The sequence below is a fragment of the Drosophila takahashii genome, unplaced genomic scaffold, assembly GCF_030179915.1.
Source record: "Drosophila takahashii strain IR98-3 E-12201 unplaced genomic scaffold, DtakHiC1v2 scaffold_43, whole genome shotgun sequence".
Classification (NCBI taxonomy): Eukaryota; Metazoa; Arthropoda; class Insecta; order Diptera; family Drosophilidae; genus Drosophila; species Drosophila takahashii.
In genome coordinates, this window is record NW_027221721.1 from 1 (window position 1) to 8,780 (window position 8,780).

The 8,780-nt window shown below is 36.2% G+C and overlaps 2 non-coding genes and 1 pseudogene across 2 annotated transcripts; all 3 read left to right on the plus strand.

The window, feature by feature from the left end:
- Positions 1-1,725: 1,725 nt before the first annotated feature.
- LOC138914592 (small subunit ribosomal RNA) lies at positions 1,726-3,715 on the plus strand. Its single transcript, XR_011420427.1, has one exon. It is a non-coding gene; the product is annotated as a small subunit ribosomal RNA (ribosomal RNA).
- A 623-nt stretch (positions 3,716-4,338) lies between these two features.
- LOC138914588 (5.8S ribosomal RNA) lies at positions 4,339-4,517 on the plus strand. The gene has a single exon (XR_011420424.1). It is a non-coding gene; the product is annotated as a 5.8S ribosomal RNA (ribosomal RNA).
- Positions 4,518-4,915: 398 nt separating this feature from the next.
- LOC138914593 (large subunit ribosomal RNA) lies at positions 4,916-7,681 on the plus strand (annotated as a pseudogene).
- The last annotated feature ends 1,099 nt before the right edge of the window (positions 7,682-8,780 follow it).

Consider the following 8,780-nt stretch of genomic DNA (forward strand, 5'->3'; position numbering starts at 1 on the left):
TTATATTGATATGGCAAATAAAGAAATTACTTGAATATGGAAATAAAAGAAGTTTATATTGATATGGAAGAAAATAATGAGTCATATAGATATGTTGGCATCAGTACGAAATATGCCCAATTTACATACACCGGGCCGCAGTACGAAATACCCAATATTTAGACGTCGTGGCCAAAAACATATATAGGGAGGCAGTGCTCGCCGCCCGGCCGTATTGTTCAAAATTTATGTTTATCATATTATTTTGGCAATGCTATATATAAATGATATCTTATACATATAATTCAATTATAGCGATATGGAAATACCATATTATATGTATAAAGAAAAAAAATGTATAATAAAATATACATTGACATACAAATATGGCTAGTTGTATGGATATGCCGTATTCATTATATGGATACGGCATATAGATTATATGGATATGACCAAAAAATAATTCATAAAGAAATTATATGAATATGGCAGAAATAATTGGTTATATTAATATGATCAACTTTATATAAAAAAGTGAATATCTTTGGTTGGGTGGCAAAGAGAATTAAATATGCCCGATATATAGACGTCGTGGCCAAAAACTACTATAGGGTGAAGTGCTTGTCTGTTGGTCTATATATATACATATAATATTTTATGCGTACACATTATTATTATAGATAGTTAATATCTATCGTATGGGTGGCAAACGGAATTAAATAATTTCGATATTTAGACGTCGTGGCCAAAAACTACTATAGGATGGTCAGTGGTTGTCCACCAATTAATTATTGAACAAACCATATGAATATCATATGCTGTTGTCAATATAATGTATATCAATAATAATAAAAAATAAGGATGGTACAGTAAGTAGTCCATCTACTATTGAACAAAATATATTATAATATATACTTTTGTTATCAATAGAACAACATATATTAAAATCAAAATATTATCCGTATAAATTTGTTTCTTAAATGAAATTAAGACTTGGCTACGCGGTTAATATTATAAACCATGATAATAAGGTGAAACAGAGGTCAAGTTTCTATTATATATAGAATAACAAATTGTTTCCGACTTTTATCGTTAATCTTTGGTGGCAGGTATATATGATAATTTATATTAAATTATTATATCCCCTGTCGTTTGGGCACAGAGTATCGCTTGCCGGTACAATGTGTTTACAAAAAGCATTATAATAAAATATAATTGCAATATTAGTGATCAAAATAATTTCATATGCGCTCGGTTTTATATCATATATTACCAGAGAGTTATATGGAAAAGATAAATTTTAAATTTATCATCAAAATGCAAATGATTTAACTCAATATTTATATTGGTTAAACAAAAATTGTACATGTGTGGATACAATAATTATGTATGTTGAACAAAAATGATATTTTAGAATGAAATATGTATATATAATATAATAAAAACTTATAGAAAGAACAATATATATTGAAAATTGTGTTATAAAAAAGTTGTACTTTTTCTTTAACATCAATTATAAATTATATTAGTGGCGAAACAAGTAAAAATTAAAGAACGTATACGAATGCCATATAAAAATGGCCGTATTCGAATTAAAATAGAATTATTTCACAAAGCAAAAAAAAAATATTGAATTAAAATCAATATTTAAGAAAAACCGAACATATAAAATGGAAATAAAATCTATTATATTTATATTACTAATTTCTATTCAAAAAATATGAATGAAATATGAACGAAAACATTATTCTGGTTGATCCTGCCAGTAGTTATATGCTTGTCTCAAAGATTAAGCCATGCATGTCTAAGTACACACGAATTAAAAGTGAAACCGCAAAAGGCTCATTATATCAGTTATGGTTCCTTAGATCGTTAACAGTTACTTGGATAACTGTGGTAATTCTAGAGCTAATACATGCAATTAAAACATGAACCTTATGGGACATGTGCTTTTATTAGGCTAAAACCAAGCGATCGCAAGATCGTTATATTGGTTGAACTCTAGATAACATGCAGATGGCTTGTACCGACGACAGATCTTTCAAATGTCTGCCCTATCAACTTTTGATGGTAGTATCTAGGACTACCATGGTTGCAACGGGTAACGGGGAATCAGGGTTCGATTCCGGAGAGGGAGCCTGAGAAACGGCTACCACATCTAAGGAAGGCAGCAGGCGCGTAAATTACCCACTCCCAGCTCGGGGAGGTAGTGACGAAAAATAACAATACAGGACTCATATCCGAGGCCCTGTAATTGGAATGAGTACACTTTAAATCCTTTAACAAGGACCAATTGGAGGGCAAGTCTGGTGCCAGCAGCCGCGGTAATTCCAGCTCCAATAGCGTATATTAAAGTTGTTGCGGTTAAAACGTTCGTAGTTGAACTTGTGCTTCATACGGGTAGTACAACTTACAATTGTGGTTAGTACTATACCTTTATGTATGTAAGCGTATTACCGGTGGAGTTCTTATATGTGTTTAAATACTTGTATTTTTTCATATGTTCCTCCTATTTAAAAACCTGCATTAGTGCTCTTAAACGAGTGTTATTGTGGGCCGGTACAATTACTTTGAACAAATTAGAGTGCTTAAAGCAGGCTTCAAATGCCTGAATATTCTGTGCATGGGATAATGAAATAAGACCTCTGTTCTGCTTTCATTGGTTTTCAGATCAAGAGGTAATGATTAATAGAAGCAGTTTGGGGGCATTAGTATTACGACGCGAGAGGTGAAATTCTTGGACCGTCGTAAGACTAACTTAAGCGAAAGCATTTGCCAAAGATGTTTTCATTAATCAAGAACGAAAGTTAGAGGTTCGAAGGCGATCAGATACCGCCCTAGTTCTAACCATAAACGATGCCAGCTAGCAATTGGGTGTAGCTACTTTTATGGCTCTCTCAGTCGCTTCCCGGGAAACCAAAGCTTTTGGGCTCCGGGGGAAGTATGGTTGCAAAGCTGAAACTTAAAGGAATTGACGGAAGGGCACCACCAGGAGTGGAGCCTGCGGCTTAATTTGACTCAACACGGGAAAACTTACCAGGTCCGAACATAAGTGTGTAAGACAGATTGATAGCTCTTTCTCGAATCTATGGGTGGTGGTGCATGGCCGTTCTTAGTTCGTGGAGTGATTTGTCTGGTTAATTCCGATAACGAACGAGACTCAAATATATTAAATAGATATCTTCAGGATTATGGTGTTGAAGCTTATATAGCCTTCATTCATGGTGGCAGTAAAATGTTTATTGTGTTTGAATGTGTTTATATAAGTGGAGCCGTACCTGTTGGTTTGTCCCATTATAAGGACACTAGCTTCTTAAATGGACAAATTGCGTCTAGCAATAATGAGATTGAGCAATAACAGGTCTGTGATGCCCTTAGATGTCCTGGGCTGCACGCGCGCTACAATGAAAGTATCAACGTGTATTTCCTAGACCGAGAGGTCCGGGTAAACCGCTGAACCACTTTCATGCTTGGGATTGTGAACTGAAACTGTTCACATGAACTTGGAATTCCCAGTAAGTGTGAGTCATTAACTCGCATTGATTACGTCCCTGCCCTTTGTACACTACCGCCCGTCGCTACTACCGATTGAATTATTTAGTGAGGTCTCCGGACGTGATCACTGTGACGCCTTGTGTGTTACGGTTGTTTCGCAAAAGTTGACCGAACTTGATTATTTAGAGGAAGTAAAAGTCGTAACAAGGTTTCCGTAGGTGAACCTGCGGAAGGATCATTATTGTATAATATCCTTACCGTTAATAAAAAAATTTGTTAATACAAATTTAATACAAATTACCAATATATATATATATATACATAATAATTATAATAATAATTATACCAAAAATATGATCTTAAAAGTAAAAGATCAAATAAATTTCGAACAAGCAAATCGAAATATTGTAATAATATAATATTATTACAAATAAATTAAATAGAAACAAACTTAAAATTCGAACAAGCAAATCGAATTATTAATATAATAAAATATATTTTATATATTTATTATAAACTTTTGTGTGTATATGGACCATAATATACACGCGTTGCGAGATGTATTGGCCAACTAATTTGATGATGATCATACATTGGATAATGCAACAACCTAAAATATACAATGTTGTACCTGGTTTCAGGTTAATGTTTTATATAAAATTATCAATATATATTAACAAACAAATGCCATTACAAATAATACTTTGATATATATTGTTTATATAAAACTAAGACATTTCGCAGCATTTATTTTAGGTATATAAATACATTTATTGAAGGAATTGATATATGCCAGTAAAATGGTGTATTTTTAATTTCTTTCAATAAAAACATATTTGACCAAATTTAAAACCAATATTATAAAACTCTAAGCGGTGGATCACTCGGCTCATGGGTCGATGAAGAACGCAGCAAACTGTGCGTCATCGTGTGAACTGCAGGACACATGAACATCGACATTTTGAACGCATATCGCAGTCCATGCTGTTATGTACTTTAATTAATTTTATAGTGCTGCTTGGACTACATATGGTTGAGGGTTGTAAGACTATGCTAATTAAGTTGTTTATACAAATTTTATAATAAAATTTTATAAGCATATGGTATATTATTGGATAAAAATAATTTAATTATTTTATTCATAATATTAACAAATATATGAAAAACATTATCTCACAATAGTAATTAAACTTTGAGAAAAACGAAGAGGAATATTTTCTTTTTCAATCAAATAATACTGAGAAATGTCTAGCATAAAATATTATCTAGAATTGTCTCTTATTAATGATTTGAAATATGAAAAACGTTGACAATATTATTATTCTTCGTTAATTCGTTACAAATAAATGCCATTAATATATATATACGTCAGCTTTAAACGAATTTAATAAAATGTTTTATCATTATATATAAAGAATTAATTGCAAATAAAAGTTATATACAACCTCAACTCATATGGGACTACCCCCTGAATTTAAGCATATTAATTAGGGGAGGAAAAGAAACTAACAAGGATTTTCTTAGTAGCGGCGAGCGAAAAGAAATCAGTTCAGCACTAAGTCACTTTGTCTATATGGCAAATGTGAGATGCAGTGTATGGAGCGTCAATATTCTAGTATGAGAAATTAACGATTTAAGTCCTTCTTAAATGAGGCCATTTACCCATAGAGGGTGCCAGGCCCGTATAACGTTAATGATTACTAGATGATGTTTCCAAAGAGTCGTGTTGCTTGATAGTGCAGCACTAAGTGGGTGGTAAACTCCATCTAAAACTAAATATAACCATGAGACCGATAGTAAACAAGTACCGTGAGGGAAAGTTGAAAAGAACTCTGAATAGAGAGTTAAACAGTACGTGAAACTGCTTAGAGGTTAAGCCCGATGAACCTGAATATCCGTTATGGAAAATTCATCATTAAAATTGTAATATTTAAACAATATTATGATAATAGTGTGCATTTTTTCCATATAAGGACATTGTAATCTATTAGCATACCAAATTTATCATAAAATATAACTTATAGTTTATTCAAATTAAATTGCTTGCATTTTAACACAGAATAAATGTTATTAATTTGATAAAGTGCTGATAGATTTATATGAATACAGTGCGTTAATTTTTCGGAATTATATAATGGCATGATTATCATTGATTTTTGTGTTTATTATATGCACTTGTAGGATTAACAATGCGAAAGATTCAGGATACCTTCGGGACCCGTCTTGAAACACGGACCAAGGAGTCTAACATATGTGCAAGTTATTGGGATATAAACCTAATAGCGTAATTAACTTGACTAATAATGGGATTAGTTTTTTAACTATTTATAGATAATTAACACAATCCCGGGGCGTTCTATATAGTTATGTATAATGATATTTATATTATTTATGCCTCTAACTGGAACGTACCTTGAGCATATATGCTGTGACCCGAAAGATGGTGAACTATACTTGATCAGGTTGAAGTCAGGGGAAACCCTGATGGAAGACCGAAACAGTTCTGACGTGCAAATCGATTGTCAGAATTGAGTATAGGGGCGAAAGACCAATCGAACCATCTAGTAGCTGGTTCCTTCCGAAGTTTCCCTCAGGATAGCTGGTGCATTTTAATATTATATAAAATAATCTTATCTGGTAAAGCGAATGATTAGAGGCCTTAGGGTCGAAACGATCTTAACCTATTCTCAAACTTTAAATGGGTAAGAACCTTAACTTTCTTGATATGAAGTTTAAGGTTATGATATAATGTGCCCAGTGGGCCACTTTTGGTAAGCAGAACTGGCGCTGTGGGATGAACCAAACGTAATGTTACGGTGCCCAAATTAACAACTCATGCAGATACCATGAAAGGCGTTGGTTGCTTAAAACAGCAGGACGGTGATCATGGAAGTCGAAATCCGCTAAGGAGTGTGTAACAACTCACCTGCCGAAGCAACTAGCCCTTAAAATGGATGGCGCTTAAGTTGTATACCTATACATTACCGCTAAAGTAGATGATTTATATTACTTGTGATATAAATTTTGAAACTTTAGTGAGTAGGAAGGTACAATGGTATGCGTAGAAGTGTTTGGCGTAAGCCTGCATGGAGCTGCCATTGGTACAGATCTTGGTGGTAGTAGCAAATAATCGAATGAGACCTTGGAGGACTGAAGTGGAGAAGGGTTTCGTGTGAACAGTGGTTGATCACGAGTTAGTCGGTCCTAAGTTCAAGGCGAAAGCCGAAAATTTTCAAGTAAAACCAAAAACGCAATATATACAAATCAAGCTAATATAATATACTTGAATAATTTTGAACGAAAGGGAATACGGTTCCAATTCCGTAACCTGTTGAGTATCCGTTTGTTATTAAATATGGGCCTCGTGCTCATCCTGGCAACAGGAACGACCATAAAGAAGCCGTCGAGAGATATCGGAAGAGTTTTCTTTTCTGTTTTATAGCCGTACTACCATGGAAGTCTTTCGCAGAGAGATATGGTAGATGGGCTAGAAGAGCATGACATATACTGTTGTGTCGATATTTTCTCCTCGGACCTTGAAAATTTATGGTGGGGACACGCAAACTTCTCAACAGGCCGTACCAATATCCGCAGCTGGTCTCCAAGGTGAAGAGTCTCTAGTCGATAGAATAATGTAGGTAAGGGAAGTCGGCAAATTAGATCCGTAACTTCGGGATAAGGATTGGCTCTGAAGATTGAGATAGTCGGGCTTGATTGGGAAACAATAACATGGTTTATGTGCTCGTTCTGGGTAAATAGAGTTTCTAGCATTTATGTTAGTTACTTGTTCCCCGGATAGTTAGTTACGTAGCCAATTGTGGAACTTTCTTGCTAAAATTTTTAAGAATACTAATTGGGTCAAACCAATTAGTTCTTATTAATTATAACGATTATCAATTAACAATCAATTCAGAACTGGCACGGACTTGGGGAATCCGACTGTCTAATTAAAACAAAGCATTGTGATGGCCCTAGCGGGTGTTGACACAATGTGATTTCTGCCCAGTGCTCTGAATGTCAAAGTGAAGAAATTCAAGTAAGCGCGGGTCAACGGCGGGAGTAACTATGACTCTCTTAAGGTAGCCAAATGCCTCGTCATCTAATTAGTGACGCGCATGAATGGATTAACGAGATTCCTACTGTCCCTATCTACTCAGTCGATTTTGGATTGCTCGAGTGAGCAGACGTGTGTTTTCGTGCGCTCCGTTAGTTAATTCAAAAACAACAGTCCCCGGTTAGCTACATAGCTGAAACTAGCACCAAAATTCGTGTTTATTGCCTGTGAAAACGTTTTCGGTTTTTTCTGCATGAAAAACTGTGCGGTTGAGTGATATTTCGCGTTTTTCATTTTGTGAATTTTGTTTTCATATTTGCCTCATTTAGGCATATTTTATTTGACAGTTGTCTGAAAGGTAATTGTGACTTTGCTATTTGTCATATATTTGGTACGGAAATTGGACAAAGGTGTGTGACTTTGATAAGTGGTTCGAGCATTGGAATTTCAGCAAATCAGCTGATTGGGATACCAGATCAGCAAAATAGAGTCGGGGTTCCATCCAATATGGATGTTAGCGAGTCTGGGAGTGAACATGGGAGCAGCCGCAGTTCAGCCCGTGGAAGGACCGTGCGCGCTAGGGGAAAACGCAGTATGGGGCCGCCGAGAGATGCATCACGGGCAAAGGTTCCAGCTATTGGTGGGACAAAGGACACGCCAGTGTCTTTAGATGAAGAAAATGAGCCATTATGGATGGAGATGCCGAGTGCTGCTGCGATTGCCGCAAGTTCAGCTGACCCTGTGAATGCTGCTCTGAACGCCGCTGAAAACGCCGCTGCGACTATTGACGCCCCAGATACTGCACCCATTGTTACCCCAGATATTCCGGTAGTCTCCATCATGGAGAAGGTAAAGATGGGAAGCGGTGCCATAGCACGAGAATTGGCGGACATCCGGACCTCGTTCGCGAAAGTATTGGTTGCCTCGACGACCAGCTCAAAACTGGCTGGAAAAATCCAGAATAATTTCAACAGGTATGAGGAGATTATCAGTGCTATGATGATTCACATTGGAGTCCTCGAGGATCGTGCAAGCAGACAACCAACGCCAACACCGGTCGTCTCGGCTGCCTCCTATGCAACTACTGCTGCAAGAGGCGCGCATCTTGTTGGCCAACCTGCTCCCCCCGTAGCCGCACCACGGAGCGTGAACATTCGCGAAACGTGGTCAGCGGTCGTTGCCGGCGACGATCCCACCCTCTCGGGAAGGCAGATTGCGGACAAAATCCGCAAGGAGGTTGCGCCCGCCCTGG